The sequence below is a fragment of the Anabrus simplex genome, chromosome 1 (assembly GCF_040414725.1).
Source record: "Anabrus simplex isolate iqAnaSimp1 chromosome 1, ASM4041472v1, whole genome shotgun sequence".
Lineage (NCBI taxonomy): Eukaryota > Metazoa > Arthropoda > Insecta > Orthoptera > Tettigoniidae > Anabrus > Anabrus simplex.
In genome coordinates this window covers 1,526,742,416-1,526,767,611 of record NC_090265.1, presented here as the reverse complement: position 1 = coordinate 1,526,767,611, position 25,196 = coordinate 1,526,742,416, and positions in this window count along the sequence as shown.

Below are 25,196 nucleotides of genomic sequence, written 5' to 3'. Positions count from 1 at the left end.
CAGTATAAATTTTACCATATTCTCTTTGTTCCTTCAATATTCTCCTACTGCCCTTTGGTGACCAAAGTGTGGAGCCTCCACATTCGCAGATATAAAATCGCATCAGAAAATTTACAAAAAAATATTTATTTACTAACTGATGAGCCCAACAACCTACTTCTATCATCCTATAAAATGAGTCCCGTTTGGAAATTACTACTGGCCTATGCTATGTTAATGAATTTCTGAACACAATGACCGAATAAATAAATTAAAAACAAAGTGAAATGTAAACATCAAATTTAATAAACAATGTATTATAATAATGGGGTCATCTCGTACACTAGATAATGACATCATTATTTAGATTTAACTTCCTAGATCTGAATAAATGCTTCCCAACAACGCATAAACGTGATGCGGTCTATAATTAATTCAAATACCCCGATTGGGTCTAATCATGATGTAATCCGTCCTTTAGTTGTGTGACATCATGTCGTCGCTAATGCAACAAAGTTTCGTTTTGTTTTTTTGTTTTTGCAAAAATTTAATTAAAGTCACACGTTGCTCAAGCATGATGCAATCAACCCATCACGTTGGCCGCCATGATGTACCCGCTCAAAGCCTGAGACCCAACCAGCATTTATCTCAGGGAGTGTTACGGTCCGAATCCATCGCAACTAATACTCAATAAAAAATATATATTTTGAGATATAAGATCTCAAACTAAATATAAGGGCGCCATCCAATCAGTACTACAGGGTTGAACGGGACACTCTAATATTTATCTTTAAGGCTCATCATAAAACACACAAATTATATATATTCAGATCAAAGGGAAATTATGAAGGCTCCATCCTAGGGATGGGGACGGATATTTAAACGGTCACCAAGGGTTTACAATTCTACAAGAACAAGAACCTGGAACTGTTTCCTTGCAAATGCTAAAGGAGCATTTTATTTAAGTAAACAAATTAAATTTTACACACAACAAAATCTGTTGACCCTTGATTTGCCGGTAATTAGGCAAATTATTCCTGAAAAATGATTACATAATATTTATCACTTTTGACTACCCTTCCATTTGGGTGGTAGAACCGTTGATATCTGAAGGTATCAGATTTACCTTCGTTAACACCATGACCATATTTGATCATGGACCAATTGCCTGTTGGCTAAGTAGGCGCGATCACATGGACCATGTTATCGCCTCCACTTTGATTGAGATGAGACCAACCCGGGAAACTACAAACTCTCCCCGGATTCCTAACCAAGATATGCTAATCGTTAGTTGGAGGAATACGACAAAGGGACTCTAACCTAATAGTCCATATGTAGGGATTTGCCTTCATTGTACACATATTAACTTAACTTATTATTTACAACCAATTGACATTATTACGTTAATTCGCCAGCTGACTTCCCTAGTATCATCCATCATCAGCATCCGAAATAATAAGAAAAATAAATCAAATAAAATAAAAATTATTATTATTATTATTATTATTATTATTATTATTATTATTATTATCATTATCATTATGTTTTGTGGAGATCATGATTATCGTAACCCGTAAGCATCCTCGGAATAATATTTCAACTTTTCGCGATTTTTATTTTCATCTGAAATAAATAAAAGTAGCTTCTTTGATTATTCTTCTTCTCCTTCTTCAAATATTCTCATTATTATTATTATTATTATTATTATTATTATTATTATTATTATTATTATTATTATTATTATTAGTTAAAAATCTCAAATTTTTCATTTCAACTCCCAACATCATTATTATGTCCAAAATATAAAAAAGGTAAATTCTTCTTCAAATAAAGTATTTTTTTATATATTTATTCATATTATTCATTTAAAAAAATTAATTTCGCCTGTTACACGGTAGTCCACTCTTAATATGTTTAGCACATAACCCCTTTTACAATTCCGATTTATTTTATCACTAATCAATCCAGATATGATTTACTTGGAAAATTATTATTATTATTAATAGTATTATTATTCTTTCGAGAATCTTTATTTTTATTCCCCATCTTTATAATTTAGTCACATACGTTCTCTCCCAAACAGAAATCGCCAAGATCCGAATTCACATCGGTCGGGACATAATAGTGTTCGAACCCGCAACCTTATTTTCGTACTGTCGTTAATTCATGGAGACCATATGCTCCTATGACAATTCTCAAATCCCATAACACCTCGCAGTTGGGCAAATACCTCCAATCTCTGCAAGTGTTAAATTATTCCTGCCTTTCCCATTTTGAAGTCCATTTGTCCATTGGAACTCTTCAAAACATTTTCACTAATTAATCCTCGGTGTGTGGACTCTATTCTGCCACTCAAGACACCGGTATATAAATACAACCTTTATGTGGGCCTTAAGATCCATCTATTTCTTCATCAACATCAGTACAATTCACTTTCATTTCGGGCCGGATTTCTGTCCCACAAAACTCCAAATCTCAACTTTTGCCTCAAATCCCTCTAGATCTCAAACACAGCGTGACCATATTATAAAAGTGCCTATCTCGTTTCTACCAAATTTATTTATGATTATTATGGAGTCCAAAAACGTTAAATCAACAATTAGTGTTAAAATCGGATTCAATGCCCAAATTAATTATTCACGGCACATGTGATCTCCACATTTAAATTACATTAATTTGCAATCATTCTATCCAACTAGGCCCGTGCCTTTATTCTCAAAGATTATTATTAAACACGCCTTTACACATTACCAAATTTTAATGTACTACTTCGACACTTGTACAGATTATTATTATTTTGTCCACTGGCGAAATTCGCGATATTTACAAACAAATCAATGGACTTCATTCCGTCCCACAACAATTTAAATCACTTGGCAATCCTACCTCTGGATTATCTTAACAACATGCCTTAATATCTATAAAAGTTCCGATAACGGAAAAACACTTTGGAAGCACTTCTAAATGAATATTAACATTATCTTTACGCGAAATGTGCTCCATATCATATCAAACAACTCAAGCACTTGAATGAACAACTCAACCCTACTATACTCTATTTAATAATCAAAATTATGATGAGTGCTCGATCTAATCATGTACATATTAATTTGTCCCTTTGTCTATCTATCTTTGAATTTATACGAGGGGGAACGGCTCGTTTCACAATCAAGTTACCATGATAATATAATATGATTTCCTCCCCCTAACGATAGCAATCTACAAATATGTTAAAAGGTTACTCATCTCTGCCATTGTAGTCTGCTAAAACCGGACGAGAAGCCATAGCCCCTCCGGTTTTTAGCAATGCATTCCACTGGTATTCATGCCAGCTTGAAGAATTAATCCTTGACCCTTTTCCATTTTGCACATTTTGAATAAAAACAAATAAATTAAATGTTGCACTTTGGAATAATTTCCACCCTAAATTCTACTCACTAATTTTACACTCTCGGCCTTGTATCTAGCCCACTTAATGTAGATATACATTCTTCATTCCTTTCCCGGACACTAGGAACATGGGATACCTCGGGATTTCCTTTACAACGGCCCGTGCGCGCACTTGAATTTCCCGTCTCACGTTCGTGTAGCTGACCAGGTATCAGTTTAGAATCGACTGTTTACTAGGTGACATAAACACTCGTGACCGTTCTCATGTAACGCACTTCCTAATCTGTTGGTAGAATCTCACACTCCGTAAGTTATGCTTTACTGAGTCCTGTCTATTTGAAACACTTCATACTAGTATACTGCTCAAGATTGTAATATGAGCTACATCACGTCATGAATCTCTGTACTATGTAACAATATAATACTTCGAACTCTACTCCACGAGTAAGTAAACACTCGCACCTCTGGCGTAATCACGGCTCGAACAAAATATCAGAAGTTGTCACGCACCCCTGGCGTGGTGACCGCTCGAACGCTTTGTCAAAAGTAGTTACGCACCACTGGCGTGGTGACCGCCCGAACACTTTGTCAGAAGTAGTTACGCACCACTGGCGTGGTGACTGCCCGAACACTTTGTCAGAAGTAGTTGTCAGTCCTTGTCCACGACCTCATATTTATACTGGTATCCCCTCTCTTCCGAGTTCAAGGGAGGTTATCTTAGGACGCGCAGTCCCGATATCTTCATACGACACTTTGCGGTTTGGCCCGTGGCTTTTATATATGATCCAATGATGTAATTATGTTCTCAAATGCTCTATACCAATTCTCAACTATTATCGTTCGCTGGTAATGGATATATTCGCGAATTTAGCTGCCGTATCCCGGCTCGGGATTTCGCGCTCTTTTGTGGCTTCCTTTGCCTTCAGCCAATCAACGAATAGCGTCCATGAATTCTCAGAATTACACCATGCAATCTCCCGCAATTATTAACTTTTTATAAGTTTTATGGTATAGTAAGGCTCCTAAATTCCACTTTGTTCTGAATTGATAATTCCCTTCCTTCTATCAGTTTAATCCACGAAGTTGTCGCCTTGCTTTGGTCAAGTGAATTTTTCCATTGGTCCACCTAAACCACGTGACCGGGAAGGCTCATAATTTTTTCTTCCAGTGCCAACCCCGCGTTCAACTCCCGCTAGTTACATGGAGATACCCCTACGTCATTTCTCAGAAATTTGCACCCGGCTCTCTGCGCTCTTTCCACTACCTAGACTGCCCGGGGCTATGAAAACCTTCCGCAGCTAGTCAACAACTCGTGCCTTTCTATTTCCACTCGTCACGATTTCTGAGAATTCTAATTCTGCTGTTCATTGTTTTGGTTAATCTCAGTGGAGACAATATTCTGTTGCATGTTTCACCATACCATCTCGGCCTGGCCTGTTCTTACTGTATGTACAGTAAGATCTTCTTGCTTCTGAAAATGAAATATATATTCCCCAATAATTCATCATAATTATAATTGCATGACGCTTATCACACCCCCACCAGGGCGCATTATATCTGGAACGGTCAGTGGGATATTAGTTTCCCGTCCCATATTTTATTAAATAAGGTGCAAATCCATAAACTAGTTGTACATCCCTAGTCATACATATATTTCATGTACAAATTAACCATAGAATACATTTTTAATACCCCCCCCCCCCCAGTCATTTGCCCTATAAAGGGTTAAAACAACTTCCCGGGCGTATCTGGAGTAACCGTGAAGAGAGCTTTTGGAAATCCCAGATATGCGGCAAGTTATCAAATATGAACTATATTGAAAATATTAACAGGAGGTACTGGAAAATTTTCAGTGATGTTCAGCAGGTTATTACTGGTAATAATGAGAACTCGTATCTTTAGTGTATAGTGGACATGACGCTAATGGACGTTTGAAATCGGAACAGGTGTGAGGCAAGGAGATGGCCTCTCCCCAGTCCTTTCCAACTGCGTCTTGGAGAAGGTGATAAGTGAATGGCGAAATGAAATGAGTCATAAAATATCCCGAATGGAATCAAGATAGGACACTAAAAGGCTGGACTTAAATTTGAATGTCTTTATTAGAGACGACTTCTCCGTGTTCTTCGCTGAAAATCTGGAGACTGCCACTACACGGACTGAGGTTTTGCAAGAAACATCAGAAAAGGCAGGACTGCAAATATTCTTTGAGAAAACTAAGTACATGAACATAGATCCAAAGAACCAACATGGACAATGAAGATCAAGTATGATGACATAAAGAGAGTCCACAAATTCAAATATCTAGAGTAGATTCTGACTCCTAACAACAGTGAGAAGTCAGCTATCGAAGAAAGAGCAAAGAAGATAGAGAGTGCATTCAGACTATGCCATGAAATTTGTAAGTCCAAATCCCTCTCTTATCAAGTCATACTTGGTGAAACCCGAACGCCTCTGTGTAGCAAAGACTATTGCCAGAAAGGAGATTACCTAAATAGAAAAGAAATAGCGTAAATTTCTCAGAAACATTCTGGGACACAAGAAAGCAACAGGAAATGAGTTTACCTTCCGTTTGAGATCAAATCAATAGCTGTCTAAAAATGTGAGTACGTTTAAACCTCGATAAGGGGAAAGCGACTGACTTTCTATGGACACCTGAGAAGAATGGGACCGGAACGCCTAGCAAACAAGGTCCTCATCTCCCAGGAAAGAAGAATGACCCAGTACCATGGCTGTAAGAAGTATATCGGGATCTTATAAAATTGGCACTGAGGAGGGAGATATTACAAACAGAACAGTGTTCAAACAGAAAATTGCGGAGGTGACGGATCTGTTCGTAGAGAAACCCAGGAGAAAAAGCAGGGTTTTCTTGAGTGACGAACGAGCAAAAGCGAGGAGTATTGGCGTAAGAAGAAAGAACACCAACAGTCAAGGAAGTTGTGCAATCGTAACCTACAGGAGGTTGAAACGATCCTAAATAATAATAATAATAATAATAATAATAATAATAATAATAATAATAATAATAATAATAATAATAATAATAATAATAATAATAATAATAATACTTTCTTAATCCGTTTATCCTCAGGGTTGGCTTTTCCCTCTGACTCCACGAGGGATCCCACATCTAACGCCTCAAGGGCAGTGTCCGGGAGAATCAGATTTTCGGTAGGGGATACAACTGGGGAGGAGTATCAGTACCTCGCCCTGGCGGCCACACCTGCTATGCTGAACAGGGGCCTTGTGGGGTGTTGGGAATATCGGAAGGGATAGACAAGGAAGAGGGAAAGAAATGGCCGTGGCCTAAAGTTAGGTACCACCCCGTCATTCACCCAAAGGAGAATTGTGAAAAAACGGAAAATCACTTCGAGGATGGCTGAGGAGGGAATCGAACCCCCTCTACTCAATTGACCTCCCGAGGCCGAGTGGACCCGGTTCCAGCCCTTGTACCACTTTTCAAATATTGTGGCAGAGCTGGAAATCGAACCCGGGCCTCCAGGGGTGGCAGATGATCACGCTAACCACTGTACAACAGAAGCGACACTAATAATAATAATAATAATAATAATATAATCACAAGACCATTTCTGGTGCGACGTAATGTTTGGAGTACACAGTGTCTTCTGGTATGGGCTAGAGTAAATGTGTTATTTGGATTGACATGTCTCATTGTTATCCTTCACATTGACAATACGATATGGCAGTGATTGAAGAATGCGCAGTGCTACTAGTAATATTCTTCATGCAGCCAATCCCTATCAGATTGGTATAAAAGTGTCTTCCATAGGGCTATTTGATGTGTGAAATTCAGTGTGCTTCGCCGACTGATTTAAATAGTACGTACTGGCTTAGGTAGGAAAGCAATGGAATACTACTTTACTCCTCATTTCCCTAGTATACCATTTCAGTGATTGCAGTACTACTTATCACAAGTGATTGTGTGGAGATACAATCAGTCTTTGGGGCTTGGGACTACATATATACATAATTATAATCATCATCGTCATTTACTGAAGGCAGAGCGGATAAGGTCCATAGATGTTGATGGTAATAAATTAAGAGTGTAGCAGAACAAGGAAGTCCCCTAATAATTACCAAATTCAACTCATGTTTTCCTTTGTGCAACAGTTCTTGATAATCCTACACCACGACAAAGGCTACATTTAGTATTATTGCTTTCTGCCCCTTTTAAGATGTCTTCATCCCGCCTTCCTTGATTCCTTCATCACACTTCACTCCTCCCCTTTGTAGGATCGTACAGTAACTTTCACTCAAGTTCACCCTATCTCCCCCACCGTCATTATTTCTCTTTCCACTTCCATCATTCTCTTCTCCTCTTCCCCTCCTTCAAGACTTCCCTGCCATATGTCATTAGGTTCAGAGTCTGCTTAGCAGTCAGCAGAGACCCAGAACAACGAAAGCTTCTCTCAACATTTCTTGCCAAAGTCGAAAGCACCCAGCTCCCTCGTAATTGTGGGATCCCCTGAAAGTTAGACTCCACGCCAAACTGTACTGCTTTGAGGTTACTCTACACGAGTCGTTAGAGGCGCTTCAATTCACAAACAGGAATATTACACAGCCCGTAAATAACACAGCGATTCTATTTGTATAGTTTTGTTTTAAAAGTATTAAAAATATCGTCTTGGGTCTTTACAACGGATTAATATGCTCATCAGGAAAGTTTCCTGGGAATATTCATCACTTTTACAAGAACTGAAGGTTAAAGTAACTTAATGACATTCTGTTCCAAAATACCAATTTCCAATGTAGTACAAAATGACATCTGCTTTACCTACGTGCAAGAAGCAGTGTCACTCCACTTCCATCTTCAACAAGAACAGTCTTCAGATTTTAACATTATTCTTAAATTAAATCGTAGTTCATGCAGAGAAATGTAGGTATAACTTCTTGTGCTTGCATATCACCTGTTACAAAATCAACGACCATTAAAACGAAAAATGGGAGGAAACAGCGACCTTACATAAAGTATAAATTAAAATGCATTCCAAGCAAATGACTACAGGAGGTTTATAATAGGTTTTTATACGAGGACGTTAACAATGCATCATATAATGTATTCAGTCATTCACTTTTGGAGAGAAGAAATGTGCGGCACGAAGTGAATCGTCGAGAAAATATATTTAAGCTGATTTCGTTTTGTGTGGATTTGACCTGGACATGCTGTCGTGTAGCCCAAACCCAACTCTTGAGAGGAGTGAGTTTAACCATATACTTTACGGTTTATTCTGGAATAGGCAAGAACAACATTTGTTACTTCCACTTATCTGCTTCAGTCAGGACCTAGGCTCCTAATTCAGCCAGTCCCTGCAGTGAATGGTGTCAAATTTCGACTTGCAGGATCAGTAAATATGTCTTTCAGAGAGCTCGGTGGACTGATATGTAATATAAATTCTGGCTCAGTGTAAGAAACGTAAAACTAACCCCAGTTTCTTAGTACGCCTATTTAGTGACGGCTGGGCTTCCCCTGACAGGTAATGGTGGAACTGTTCATGGATCCAGTGAGATTTCGAAATGAAAATACAAAGTTGATGCATGCATTTATATAAAATAATGTATGCATACGTACATACGCCAACGGCCGTAGCCGTGTTGAAACACCGCATCCCGTGAGATCTCCGAAGTTAAGCAACATTAGGCGTTGTCAGGAGTTGGATGGGTTGCCACGCGCTGTTGATGGGGGGTAAGGGAATGCAGGAGCGGATAGGAACTGGCCACCCTACCGCACGTAAACTCCGGCTCAGGAACACCCCTGCGGAGGTTCGGACCTGCCTTCGGACAGAATAACCCTTACCTTACCTTACGTACATACATATCGTACATACTGTACATAAATTACGGCCAGGTATACTCAGCGTAAGTTCATTACCTCAGATTTATCGGTGGCTTGATCATTAGACTCTTCTTTATAGGGTCACTTGCGATGTTTTCACCACTTGCTGATATATCTTATACGTGTTCAGGAATATCCTAACTACTTGGAACTAAAGGCTGAGGAGGGAGAGTTAAAATATTTATTAATCGGAATTAAAAAGTATGACGCGAAGCATGTAATGAAAATTGAAAATATAAGTGATGGCTTTAAAAGTTAACGTGAAGAAAGCAATTAACAAAGTGGAAAATAGATTTAAATGCCTGAAGGGATATTTAAATAGCAAACCATTCTCTTCAGTTATGATGATCACCAAGATAAACTCTGGAAGTCCCTATGCTTCGGCTTCCATGTGAGATGCATGTAACACCATCTTGACAAATAGTAGTCCGGCTTTCGTGAACCGAGCTCGAGACTCTTGTTATTGTTAAGGCCGTACATTCGGCGTGATGCCATGCAGTATAACGGTTGTGTGGTATGGACCCTTAATTGAATCGGTGTGATCTACCACGGTGTTATGGACCGATAACTATCAAATGGGAGTGAATGCCTCCAGGTTACTAGACAGGCTGGTTTGAGGGAAGCTGAGAAGTTTGAGAGGAAGATCCTTCGAAATAATGGGCTCAAGTTGCGAGTATGGCAGTGAATATATCCGAAAGCTTAATGACTGATGGAATCCAACAAGAAGCAACGACTCAAGTTCTATGGCCATATATTTAGAATGGGTTACAAGCGTTTCACTAAAATGTTTCACCATACACGATAGTAGACCTAACAAACTTGATAAGTGGTTCAGGGAAGTCAGAAAGGATCTTTAAAAAATGGACTAAATTGTAAAGACATTATTAACATAACCAAGTATCGACACCAGATCAATAACTTCAAGAGCTTTCGTGAAGAAGAACAGCGGAAAGGAGACAGGTTGTCAGAGAGAGAATGCAACGATTCAAGGCTGCACAGGCGGCTTCTTAAAATGTGTAAATGTTTCTTATTGTGGTCTCTCATGGCCGTAAACGTCTAAGAAGGACTCAACACTAAATATGTACAATCGACTCGCCTCCCATTGACAAATGCAAGGCACCCTCCATTCATGTAGCTTCATGCGAAACAAGTGACTTGAGCATGCCACATATCTAGCTTGAGCGTACCCACTGCATCATTTGTCTGCCCTGCCAAAACCGTGGCCTTAATATTGAGGTACAGCACCGGCATTTGCCTGGTGTGAAAATGGGAAACCACGGAAAACCATCTTCACCATCTAGAATTGTTCCCATACCGTTCGAAACAGATTAATTGGGTCTTTCCAACAAAATGTTCCGACATTGCTTCTACTTCGAAAACTTCAGGAGTTAACCTGGACAACTACTACTAAGATAGCTTACAGGACCTAATTGGAACAAATGTCCATGACACTTCCTTAGCAGCTAACAACTGGAAAACCAGGCGAGTGAGCTTTGTATCCGGGAGGTAGTGGCATCGAACACCACTGTCGCCAGCCTGAAGATTGTTTTCCGTGGTTTCCCATTTTCACACCAGGCAAATGCTGGGGCTGTACCTGAATTAAGGCCACGGCCGCTTCCTTCCCACTTCTTGGCGTTTCCTATCCCATCGCCGCCATAAGGCATGTCTGTATCGGTTCGACGTAAAGCAAATTGTAAAAAAAAAAAACTGGAAAACCCCTCCCACATGAAGCTTAACACAGAAATAAATCGACCCTCCAAGAGAAAATTGAAGCAGAAAAATCATATTTGGACATCCCTCTAATTATGCTAGAACGTAAAATATCACTGGGTTTTACCCCAGCAATTCTAAAAGAACGAATTTTGGACCGTTGATTTCTATCATCTCACATTAAATATTAACAAATACCTATTCCTTTAGTAATGAAATATATTTAGAATTGATTAGAAGTCATATTTCCCTTGAAATACATACGTTGAGTCGGCAGATATCTCAAGATTACGCAGAGCCTATAAATAAATTATCAGCTCACAGGTGTTAATTCTACTTGAGACACTTCATTCCCTTTAGCTCTGATCTGCAGGCAAACTGTTTCTTTCTGACTGTAGAATTAGACACTCAATATTTCCTCAAACATCCCAAATGCGATTCTTGCCATCGTCACGCCCAATTCTTAATGAGATCTACCAAGTCATCGGATGTGTGAAAATAGTCAGTTCGAAATATTACAATGAGCTACTGCCATGGCCGACATGATTTTCAACTGCTTCATCTGAAATCCCACTAACAGGCTCATCACTAGAATAGGGAACATGCATAATTTTCAAAAATATTTTTTTTGAAAAGTTCACCAATGAAATAGTACGTAAACGTATTACAATGAGGTAGGTTGCCTTGTTTTCTACCATAAATTTTTTTTTCAAAAGTGCTTTTCCGCAAGGCTAGTGAAACGGCCTCTGACGTAAGCGGCGCGCTGTGACGTCACGATCCAGTACCGCATGCAGCTCTACCAGCCATTGTGCACCAGCCGTTACTAAAAGCCGACTGTTTATTATACGTGATCTCGAATAACTTCAAAATGACAGAAGAAAGGTTCAAACAGCACAGTCAGACAATCTATTATGTGTGTAGATGTCATCATTCTTGAAAAATAGTGTCTTTTGTGGCCGCAGAAATTCGCGGATAAAAAGCAAGTTTGTAAGTGGCATCTTTTATATACGTGCAATGTATTGTAGCGCATAGTATTAGGATAACAACGAACCCAGATATAAATCACATCAATTTCAACATTTCCTTCTAGATTGATTCCCATATTAAAGAATAACATTACATTTTCGGGCATTCAGCATTAGTAAAGTAAGAAATCGGATTTCAGCACTAACATAAATATATACAGTAGGTAGCATTATAGTACTAGCCCGCCTCTGTGGTGTAGTGGTTAATGTGATTAGCTGCCATCCGCGGAGGCCCGGTTTCGATTCCCGGCTCTGCCATGTAAGTTGAAGACAAATAGTACGAGGGGGTGGATCGGTGTCTACTCAGCCTCGGGAGGTCAACTGAGTAGAGGGGTTTCGAATCCCACCTCAGCCATCCTCGAAGTGGTTTCTCGTATGTTCCCACTTCTCCTCCAGACACCTAAGGCCACGGCCGTTTCCTTCCCTCTTCCTTGTCTATCTCTTCCGATCTTCCCATTCTCCAACAAGGCCCCTGTTGAGCATAGCAGGTGAGGCCGCCTGGGCGAGGTAATGACCCTCCTCACCAGTTGTATCATCATACCCAAAGTCTCACGCTCCAGGACACTGTCCTTGAAGCGGTAGAGGTGAAATCCCTCGCTGAGTGCGAGGGAAAAACCAAACCTGAAGGATAAACTGATGAAAAAGAAGAAAGAAAGAAAGAAAGAAAGAAAGAAAGAAAGAAAGAAAGAAAGAGAGAAGGATCATAGTACTATAGGTCTATAATCTATCATTCCCGAAAATATATATATTTATGGTTGGGGCAACTAGTCTACTCACTTCCGGGGCCCATAAAAGAGAAACATTAAATATCTTGGTGGAGGGAAAAAGTTAAACAAGTCGGGCTGAGTGGTTCAGATGGTTAAGGTGCTGGCCTTCTGACCCCAACTTGGCAGGTTCGATCCTGGTTCAGTCCGGTGGTAGTTGAAGGTGCTCAAATATGTCAGCCTCGTGTCGGTAGATTTACTGGCACGTAAAATAACTCCTGCAGGACTAAACTCCTGCACATCGGCGTCTCCGAGAACCGTAGAAGTAGTTAGCGGGCGTAATGCCAATAACATTAATTACATTTGGCTTTTAACAAGCTGAGCATATCACGCAAGAAAAGTCGTTCAATACAGGAATGTCATTGGGTACTGTGACTTTTACTTTTTTTTTTTTTTTTTGCTATTTGCTTTACATCGCACAGTCACAGATAGGTCTTATGTTGACGATGGGACAGGAAAGGCCTAGGAATGGGAAGGAAGCGGCCGTGGCCTTAATTAAGGTGCAGCCCCAGCATTCCCTGGTGTGAAAATGGGAAACTACGGAAAACCATCTTCAGGGCTGCCGACAGCGGGGTTCGAACCCACTATCTCCCGGATGCGAGCTCACAGCTGCGTGCTCCTAACCGCACGGCCAACTCGCACGGTATTTTTATCCTTCGGTTTTTTGACCTGGCTTGTATACCCTAAAACTTAGGCTAAGTTGGATAATATTTTAAACACCAACATCACTATTTTCACCTGTGTGCAATTATGTTAGTTGTTTCACTAATATTATGATAATTATTATAACTGAGCAATGTTAACTTATAAGACCCCAACAGACAAGCATTGGTTTTGTGTAGAGATATATATTTGTTAAATTCACGTTTTCTTTCATGAAGTACACGCCTACGTTTTGTTATGTTATAGAGTATTTAGCTATAGCAATTTCTTTACAAATGTAAGCTCCTCAATAAAGACATAAATAACTGTCGCATGCCAAGATAAACTGGTATAATTAGAGCTCTCAATATGGTTCACAACCCCTTTGGTTTATTACCTAGACATGGATCACCCAAAACATAGATTAGGTTTGGAGAATACTTTAATAGTCATCATTAATTAATGCACTGTTTATTACTTTCATATTCCAAGATGTAAATGAAGCATTTAAGTAAAGCATCATACATTAAAATTCAAAGTGTTACCACTATAACAGCTGACATGGAAAAGTGATTGAAAATTCAAACAAATTCAACTTACGTTAAAATGATCTTTAAAAAAATAAACTGTAGACTTTTCCGATATATCACCAGTATTTCTCCGGCTCGCCAAAATCCAGTTCTCCCTAGTTTTAGCGTCTTTGGAACATTTATAAACAACTTGTTTGGGATGGTATGTGATGTGCTATTGCTCATCGGAACTATATACCATTTATATGTTTTCTGCCTCACTGTCTGCGAAGGATTCATTTTAAGTCTAACATATACCACTCAGATTGTTATCCAATGTATAGACTTCGAATTTAACCAAACCAGACACTAACGTAAAGCAGAAACACGCTAAGTGTATCCTGCTCTCACAGCACACTATGTGTTATTTCGTCTGCTAATTCAGTCAACCTGTACGATCCCGGCATTACTTCAACCTCGAAAACTTCAAGATTGAACCTGAAAAACAATAACTACTACAATAGCTTGCAGGACCAAATTGCCTAACAGTAGTATAATTGGATGGTTCGGCGGCCACCTCCACCTCAGGCTCCCAGTGGCCACCTCCACCTCCACCTCAGCCAGAGGCCTCCCAGTGGCCACCTCCACCTCCACCTCAGCCAGAGGCCTCCCAGATGCCTCCTCCACCTCCCGCGGGAAATTTGAATTTGTAAACAAAGCCACGTGCTTTTTGACAGCTGTCATCGACAACAACGCATCGCTAACCTCAGTACTGCCATCTTGACGGGCCTAAACCTCAGTAGTGCCAACTTAACCTAACTAGCTCGAGATAAACAAAGCCACGTGTTTTTTGACAGCCACGTGCTTTTTGACAGATTTGTAAACAAAGCCACGTGCTTTTTGACAGCTGTCATCGACAACAACGAATCGCTAACCTCAGTACTGCCATCTTGACGGGCCTAAACCTCAGTAGTGCCAACTTAACCTAACTAGCATGAGGTAAACAAAGCCACGTGTTTTTTGACAGTCACGTGCTTTTTGACAGATTTGTAAACAAAGCCACGTGCTTTTTGACAGACAACAACGCATCGCTAACCTCAGTACTGCCATCTTGACGGACCTAAACCTTAGTGGTACCAACTTAACCTCACTAGCGCGAGGTAAACAAAGCCACGTGCTTTTTGACAGCTGTCATCCGCCATCTTTAAACCACAAAGCACTGTGCTGCCCTCTTTATCGCAGTAGCTGCAAAATTCGTCACCTGTCATCCGCAGTGCTGCCATCTTGACGGGTCTAAACCTTAGTGCTACCAACTTAACCTAACTAGCGTGAGGTAAACAAAGCCACGTGTTTTTTGACAGCTGTCATCCGCCATCTTTAATCTATAGAGCACAGTGCTGCCCTCTTTAGCTAGATACCTGTGGTGGCAGACAATTTCACGTGACAGCAGCCATCTTTAATCAAGAGAGCACCGTGCTGCCCTCTATGTGGTGGCGGCAATTTGAAAAATTCTACATTCTCTTGTTTGGAAACAAACCCATGCGCTTTTTTTGACAGCTGTCATCCGCCATCTTTAATCCAGAGAGCACCGTGCTGCCCTCTTTAGCTACTTACCTTTGAAATGTGGTGGCGGCAAATTCTACGTGCTCTTGTTTGGAAACAAAGCCATGTGCTTTCTTGACAGCTGACATCCGCCATCTTATAATCTATAGAGCACAGTGCTGCCCTCTTTATCGTAGTAGATGTAAATTCGTCACAGCTGTCATCCGCAGTGCTGCCATCTTAACGGGCCTAAACCTTAGTGCTACCAACTTAACCTCACTAGCGTGAGATAAACAAATCCACGTGCTTTTTTGACAGCTGTCATCCACCATCTTTAATCTATAGATCACAGTGCTGCCCTCTTTAGCTACTTACCTTTGAAATGTGGTGACGGATAATTTGGAAAATGCTTTTTGATAGCAGCCATCTTTGAGCACCGTGCTGCCCTCTTTAGCTAGATACCTGTGGTGGCAGGCAATTCCACGTGACAGCAGCCATCTTTAATCATGAGAGCACCGTGCTGCCCTCTACGTAGTGGCGGCAATTTGAAAAATTCTACATGCTCTTGTTTGGAAACAAACTCACGTGCTTTTTTCTGACAGCTGTCATCCGCCATCTTGCATCACAAACCTCTGTGCTGCGCTCTTTAGCTAGATACCTTTGAAATGTGGTGGCGGCAATTTGAAAAAATCTATGTGCTCTTGTTTAGTAAACAAAGCCACGTGCTTTTTTTTGACAGCTGTCATCCACCATCTTTAATCAATAGAGCACTGTGCTGCTATCATGCGGGTAATTTCATCACCTGTCATCCACCATCTTTAATCTACAGAGCACCGTGCTGCTCTCTGTAGTAGCGGGCAATTTGAAAAGTTCTCTTAGCTGTCATCCGCCATCTTTGAGCACCGTGCTGCCATCTATGTGGTGGCGGCAAATTCCACGTGCTCTTGTTTAGTAAACAAACTCACGCGCTTTTTTGTCAGCTGTCATCCGCCATCTTACATCGCAAACCTCAGTGCTACACTCTTTAGTTGAAATATGGTGGCGGATAATTTAAAAAGAAAAATTCTACAGCAGCCATCTCTCGGCGCTAATTGCACAAGATGGTGGCTATACATGACTCCTTAAAGGTGCTTATGCAAGATGGCCGCTATACATAGACTCCCTTGGGATGCTTGCGCAAGATGGCGGTTATACATGGCTCCTTATGAGACGCCCTAGAGATGCTTGCGCAAGATGGCGGTTGCTCTTATGAGGTGGCTTAAGGGTCCTTGCACAAGATGACTAGAGACGCCCTAATGATGCTTGCGCAAGATGGCGGACGCAAGATGGCGGCTATACACAACTCCTTATGAGACGCTTTAAGGGTGCTTGCGCAAGATGGCTGCTGCTCTTAGCTTAGAGGCTAACGTGTCGTGCTAGTTCGATTCATTAAATTTGGGGCTTAAATGCAAAATGTTAAATATCTCGAAAGCAGTGCATCGTAGAGCAAAACGGACAAAATTTTTCTGACCAATGATTTAACAGCTGCTGTTATGCATGCGGTGGAGGGCAATTTGAAATTCTATGTGCTTAATCAACAGAGCGCCCTGATGCCCTCTTTAGCTGAAATGTGGTGGTGGATAATTTGAAAAATTCTTTTGACAGCTATCATCCTTAAACAATGGCGACTATACATAGGCTGTTAAGGCCTTATCATGCTCCTCTTCCTCCTCCTCCTCCTCCTCCTCCTTCTCTACCTCCTCCTCCGCCTCTTATGTCAAGGCATAGCTTTATATCGAACAAGTTTAAACCTGCATCGCGAAAGCAAGCGTGTGCAGCGATAACATTATTGTGCATGTTTAGACTTTCGAAACATAAGAAGAGTAGAATCAAACGCTGTACTCGATACGACATGTGATCAGAACATTGATTGATGCGTTCAGAAAACAAAATAAGTGATCAAGACTAGAATCGAACACTGTACTCAATACATCATGTGTTTAGAATATGTCATGGGATACCCTTGTTCTAAGAAGATCAGATTGAAACATAACAAGACTAGAATAGAACACTGTAATCGATGTTGTTAACTTCAACATGTGATCAGAACATTGATTGATGTGTTCAGAACACAAAATAAGTGATCATGACTAGAATCGAACACTGTACTCGATACAACATGTGATCAGAACATTGATCGATGTGTTCAGAACACAAAATAAGTGATCAAGACTAGAATCGAACACTGTACTCAATACAACATGTGTTTAGAACATGTTAGGGGGGTACCACAACCTCATCGATCGCTATCAGCAAGAACGCTTGTACTTTGTTAAGTGTAGAAAATTAATCTTTATTGGTAAATGGTTTTATGTTCAGAACAAGGAATGGAACCTAGGGGTTACGTCTTACCTAATAAAATCCCTGAGGTGCGATGAGTTACGTTTTTCGAACTAGTGTTTGGAACACTGAACTTTTCAAGATGGCAAGAGTGAGGTTAGCAATGTTCTGTTGTTGGATTTTAAATTCTACGCTATAACATGCATAAGGTGGCAGCCTTGAGGTTTACCGCCGTAAAGATGGTAAGAGTGAGGTTAGCAATGTTCCGTTGTTGGATTTTAAATTCCTCCGCTCTAACATGCATAAGGTGGCAGCCTTGAGGTTTACCGCCGTAAAGATGGCAGCAGTGAGGTTAGCGACGCTCTATTGTCCTCTAAAGTGAGGTTAGGGTTCGTCAAGTAGACAGCTGTCAGAAAAAAGCACGTAGCTATGTTTACCAAACAAGAGCACGTAGCCGTGACGTCACGGTCACGTAGTATGTTGCCTCAGCATGCAAAGTTTAATGTCTACACCTACGTAGTAAACATTCTGCTATGTTCACAAGATTTTTTACACATAACTATTCTTTATTCTTTAAGTTCATGCACATAGGCTATGCTAAGATAGCAGCACAAGCACATGCGAACTTTGTACATTCTAATGGAATAAGTTTAGTACTCTGTGCATCATGGATACATGATGTGTGCACGCATTTAAACTTGACTATACGTAATGCTGCTGCTTTGTTTACAAGATTTTTATACATTTCTATTCTTTATGCTTTAAGTTCATGCACACACAAGCGATAGTCGTACGCTCTGGCAGGAGAAGTTTAGTACGATAGTCGATGCATACATTATCGATAGGTGATGTGTACACGCTTTAGAACATAGCTCTTCTTCGTGCATTAAGTTCGTGCACATGGGTTAGGGGTACACAAAAGCGATTGCTACATGCTCTAGCGGAAGAAGTCTAGTACGATAGTCGATGCATGTAAAATCGATAGGTTATGCTATGATAGCAGCACACTAACACGATTTTAGCATAATCTAGTGGAAAAAATTTAGTATGATAGTCGTTTCATGCAAAATCATTAGGTAATGTGTACACGCTTTGAAACAAGGCTCTTCTTTGTACTTTAAGTTAATGCGTCTTAGTTATGCTAAGATAGCAGCACAATTTACCTGAAGAAGTTTTGTACGAGAGTCGATACATGCAAAATCGATAGTTGATGCGTACACGCTTTGAAACATGACTATTCATTGTACTTTAAGTTCATGGGTATAGGTTATGCTAAGATAGCACCACAATCTAGCGGAAGAAATTTAGTACGATATTTGATGCATGCAAAATCAATAAGTAATGTGTACACACTTTGAAACATGGCTATTGTTAGTACTTTAAGTTCATGTGTATAAGTTATGCTAAAGTAGCAGCACGACCTAGCGGAAGAAGTTTAGTACGATATTTGTTGCATGCAAAGTCGATAGGTAATGTGTACGCGCTTTGAAACATGACTATTCTTTGTACCTTAAGGTCATGCGTATAGGTTATGCTATGATAGCAGCACAATCTAGTGGAAGAAGTTTAGTACGAGAGTCAATGCTTGCAAAATCGATAGGTAATGTGTACACGCTTTGAGACATAACTATTCTTTGTACTTTAAGTTCATGCGTCTTAGTTATGCTAAGATAGCAGCACAATCTACCTGCAGAAGTTTAGTACGAGAGTCGATACATGCAAATTCGATAGTTGATGTGTACACGCTTTGAAACATGACTATTCATTGTACTTTAAGTTCATTGGTATAGGTTATGCTAAGATAGCAGCACAATCTAGCGGAATAAATTTAGTACGAGATTCGATGAATGCAGAATCAATAAGTAATGTGTACACGCTTTGAAACATAGCTATTCTTTGTACTTTAAGTTCATGTGTATAAGTTATGCTAAGATAGCAGCAACTTTAAGTTCATGCGTCTTAGTTATGCTAAGATAGCAGCACAATCTACCTGCAGAAGTTTAGTACGAGAGTCGATACATGCAAATTCGATAGTTGATGTGTACACGCTTTGAAACATGACTATTCATTGTACTTTAAGTTCATTGGTATAGGTTATGCTAAGCTAGCAGCACAATCTAGCGGAATACATTTAGTACGAGATTCGATGAATGCAGAATCAATAAGTAATGTGTACACGCTTTGAAACATGGCTATTCTTTGTACCTTAAGGTCATGCGTATAGGTTATGCTAAGATAGCAGCACAATCTAGCGGAAGAAGTTTAGTACGAGAGTCGATGCATGCAAAAACGATAGGTAATGTGTACACGCTTTGAAACATAGCTATTCTTTGTACCTTAAGGCCATGCGTATAGGTTATGCTAAGATAGCAGCACAATCTAGTGGAAGAAGTTTAGTACGAGAGTCAATGCTTGCAAAATCGATAGGTAATGTGTACACACTTTGAGACATAGCTATTCTTTGTACTTTAAGTTCATGCGTCTTAGTTATGCTAAGATAGCAGCACAATCTACCTGCAGAAGTTTAGTATGAGAGTCGATACATGCCAATTCGATAGTTGATGTGTACACGCTTTGAAACATGACTATTCATTGTACTTTAAGATCATTGGTATAGGTTATGCTAAGATAGCAGCACAATCTAGCGGAATACATTTAGTACGAGATTCGATGAATGTAGAATCAATAAGTAATGTGTACACGCTTTGAAACATAGCTATTCTTTGTACTTTAAGTTCATGTGTATAAGTTATGCTAAGATAGCAGCAACTTTAAGTTCATGCGTCTTAGTTATGCTAAGATAGCAGCACAATCTACCTGCAGAAGTTTAGTACGAGAGTCGATACATGCAAATTCGATAGTTGATGTGTACACGCTTTGAAACATGACTATTCATTGTACTTTAAGTTCATTGGTATAGGTTATGCTAAGCTAGCAGCACAATCTAGCGGAATACATTTAGTACGAGATTCGATGAATGCAGAATCAATAAGTAATGTGTACACGCTTTGAAACATAGCTATTCTTTGTACTTTAAGTTCATGTGTATAAGTTATGCTAAGATAGCAGCATAACCTAGCGGAAGAAGTTTAGTAGGATATTTGTTGCATGCAAAGTCGATAGTTAATGTGTACACGCTTTGAAACATGGCTATTCTTTGTACCTTAAGGTCATGCGTATAGGTTATGCTAAGATAGCAGCACAATCTAGCGGAAGAAGTTTAGCACGAGAGTCGATGCATGCAAAAACGATAGGTAATGTGTACACGCTTTGAAACATAGCTATTCTTTGTACCTTAAGGCCATGCGTATAGGTTATGCTAAGATAGCAGCACAATCTAGTGGAAGAAGTTTAGTACGAGAGTCAATGCTTGCAAAATCGATAGGTAATGTGTACACGCTTTGAGACATAGCTATTCTTTGTACTCTAAGTTCATGCGTGTTAGTTATGCTAAGATAGCAGCACAATCTACCTGCAGAAGTTTAGTATGAGAGTCGATACATGCCAATTCGATAGTTGATGTGTACACGCTTTGAAACATGACTATTCATTGTACTTTAAGATCATTGGTATAGGTTATGCTAAGATAGCAGCACAATCTAGCGGAATAAATTTAGTACGAGATTCGATGAATGTAGAATCAATAAGTAATGTGTACACGCTTTGAAACATAGCTATTCTTTGTACTTTAAGTTCATGTGTATAAGTTATGCTAAGATAGCAGCACAACCTAGCGGCAGAAGTTTAGTACGATATTTGTTGCATGCAAAGTCGATAGTTAATGTGTACACGCTTTGAAACATGGCTATTCTTTGTACCTTAAGGTCATGCGTATAGGTTATGCTAAGATGGCAGCACAATCTAGCGGAAGAAGTTTAGTACGAGAGTCGATGCATGCAAAAACGATAGGTAATGTGCACACGCTTTGAAACATGGCTATTCATTGTACTTTTAAGTTATGCTAAGATAGCAGCACGATCTAGCGGATGAAGTTTAGTTCGATGGTCGATGCATGTAAAATCGATAGGTGATGTGTACACTCTTTGAAACATGGCTATTCATTTTATTTTAATTTTATGGGTATAGGTTATGCTAAGATAGCAGCACGATCTAGCGGATGAAGTTTAGTTCGATGGTCGATGCATGTAAAATCGATAGGTGATGTGTACACGCTTTGAAACATGGCAATTCATACTGCTGCTCTGTTCCCAAGACTTTTAAGCATAGCTCATCCTAATGCTGCTCTTAACGACGTCGAGCTAAGGATTGATTACGTGACCGTGACGTCACGGCCACGTGCTCTTGTTTGGTAAACATAGCTACGTGCTTTTTTCTGACAGCTGTCTTCTTGACGAACCCTAACCTCACTTTAGAGGACAATAGAGCGTCGCTAACCTCACTGCTGCCATCTTTACGGCGGTAAACCTCAAGGCTGCCACCTTATGCATGTTAGAGCGGAGGAATTTAAAATCCAACAACGGAACATTGCTAACCTCACTCTTACCATCTTTACGGCGGTAAACCTCAAGGCTGCCACCTTATGCATGTTATAGCGTAGAATTTAAAATCCAACAACAGAACATTGCTAACCTCACTCTTGCCATCTTGAAAAGTTCAGTGTTCCAAACACTAGTTCGAAAAACGTAACTCATCGCACCTCAGGGATTTTATTAGGTAAGACGTAACCCCTAGGTTCCATTCCTTGTTCTGAACATAAAACCATTTACCAATAAAGATTAATTTTCTACACTTAACAAAGTACAAGCGTTCTTGCTGATAGCGATCGATGAGGTTGTGGTACCCCCCTAACATGTTCTAAACACATGTTGTATTGAGTACAGTGTTCGATTCTAGTCTTGATCACTTATTTTGTGTTCTGAACACATCGATCAATGTTCTGATCACATGTTGTATCGAGTACAGTGTTCGATTCTAGTCATGATCACTTATTTTGTGTTCTGAACACATCAATCAATGTTCTGATCACATGTTGAAGTTAACAACATCGATTACAGTGTTCTATTCTAGTCTTGTTATGTTTCAATCTGATCTTCTTAGAACAAGGGTATCCCATGACATATTCTAAACACATGATGTATTGAGTACAGTGTTCGATTCTAGTCTTGATCACTTATTTTGTTTTCTGAACGCATCAATCAATGTTCTGATCACATGTCGTATCGAGTACAGCGTTTGATTCTACTCTTCTTATGTTTCGAAAGTCTAAACATGCACAATAATGTTATCGCTGCACACGCTTGCTTTCGCGATGCAGGTTTAAACTTGTTCGATATAAAGCTATGCCTTGACATAAGAGGCGGAGGAGGAGGTAGAGAAGGAGGAAGAGGAGGAGGAGGAGCATGATAAGGCCTTAACAGCCTATGTATAGTCGCCATTGTTTAAGGATGATAGCTGTCAAAAGAATTTTTCAAATTATCCACCACCACATTTCAGCTAAAAAGGGCAGCAGGGCGCTCTGTTGATTAAGCACATAGAATTTCAAATTGCCCTCCACCGCATGCATAACAGCAGCTGTTAAATCATTGGTCAGAAAAATTTTGTCCGTTTTGCTCTACGATGCACTGCTTTCGAGATATTTAACATTTTGCATTTAAGCCCCAAATTTAATGAATCGTACTAGCACGACACGTTAGCCTCTAAGCTAAGAGCAGCAGCCATCTTGCGCAAGCACCCTTAAAGCGTCTCATAAGGAGTTGTGTATAGCCGCCATCTTGCGTCCGCCATCTTGCGCAAGCATCCTTAGGGCGTCTCTAGTCATCTTGTGCAAGGACCCTTAAGCCACCTCATAATAGCTACCGCCATCTTGCGCAAGCATCTCTAGGGCGTCTCATAAGGAGCCATGTATAACCGCCATCTTGCGCAAGCATCCCAAGGGAGTCTATGTATAGCGGTTATCTTGCATAAGCACCTTTAAGGAGTCATGTATAGCCACCATCTTGTGCAATTAGCGTCGAGAGATAGCTGATGTAGAATTTTTCTTTTTAAATTATCCGCCACCATATTTCAAAAGGAGCCATGTATAACCGCCATCTTGCGCAAGCATCCCAAGGGAGTCTATGTATAGCGGCCATCTTGCATAAGCACCTTTAAGGAGTCATGTATAGCCACCATCTTGTGCAATTAGCGCCGAGAGATGGCTGCTGTAGAATTTTTCTTTTTAAATTATCCGCCACCATATTTCAACTAAAGAGTGTAGCACTGAGGTTTGCGATGTAAGATGGCGGATGACAGCTGACAAAAAAGCGCGTGAGTTTGTTTACTAAACAAGAGCACGTGGAATTTGCCGCCACCACATAGATGGCAGCACGGTGCTCAAAGATGGCGGATGACAGCTAAGAGAACTTTTCAAATTGCCCGCTACTACAGAGAGCAGCACGGTGCTCTGTAGATTAAAGATGGTGGATGACAGGTGATGAAATTACCCGCATGATAGCAGCACAGTGCTCTATTGATTAAAGATGGTGGATGACAGCTGTCAAAAAAAAGCACGTGGCTTTGTTTACTAAACAAGAGCACATAGATTTTTTCAAATTGCCGCCACCACATTTCAAAGGTATCTAGCTAAAGAGCGCAGCACAGAGGTTTGTGATGCAAGATGGCGGATGACAGCTGTCAGGAAAAAGCACGTGAGTTTGTTTCCAAACAAGAGCATGTAGAATTTTTCAAATTGCCGCCACTACGTAGAGGGCAGCACGGTGCTCTCATGATTAAAGATGGCTGCTGTCACGTGGAATTGCCTGCCACCACAGGTATCTAGCTAAAGAGGGCAGCACGGTGCTCAAAGATGGCTGCTATCAAAAAGCATTTTCCAAATTATCCGTCACCACATTTCAAAGGTAAGTAGCTAAAGAGGGCAGCACTGTGCTCTATAGATTAAAGATGGTGGATGACAGCTGTCAAAAAAGCACGTGGATTTGTTTATCTCACGCTAGTGAGGTTAAGTTGGTAGCACTAAGGTTTAGGCCCGTTAAGATGGCAGCACTGCGGATTACAGCTGTGACGAATTTACATCTACTACGATAAAGAGGGCAGCACTGTGCTCTATAGATTAAAGATGGCGGATGTCAGCTGTCAAGAAAGCACATGGCTTTGTTTCCAAACAAGAGCACGTAGAATTTGCCGCCACCACATTTCAAAGGTAAGTAGCTAAAGAGGGCAGCACGGTGCTCTCTGGATTAAAGATGGCGGATGACAGCTGTCAAAAAAAGCGCATGGGTTTGTTTCCAAACAAGAGAATGTAGAATTTTTCAAATTGCCGCCACCACATAGAGGGCAGCACGGTGCTCTCTTGATTAAAGATGGCTGCTGTCACGTGAAATTGTCTGCCACCACAGGTATCTAGCTAAAGAGGGCAGCACTGTGCTCTATAGATTAAAGATGGCGGATGACAGCTGTCAAAAAACACGTGGCTTTGTTTACCTCACGCTAGTTAGGTTAAGTTGGT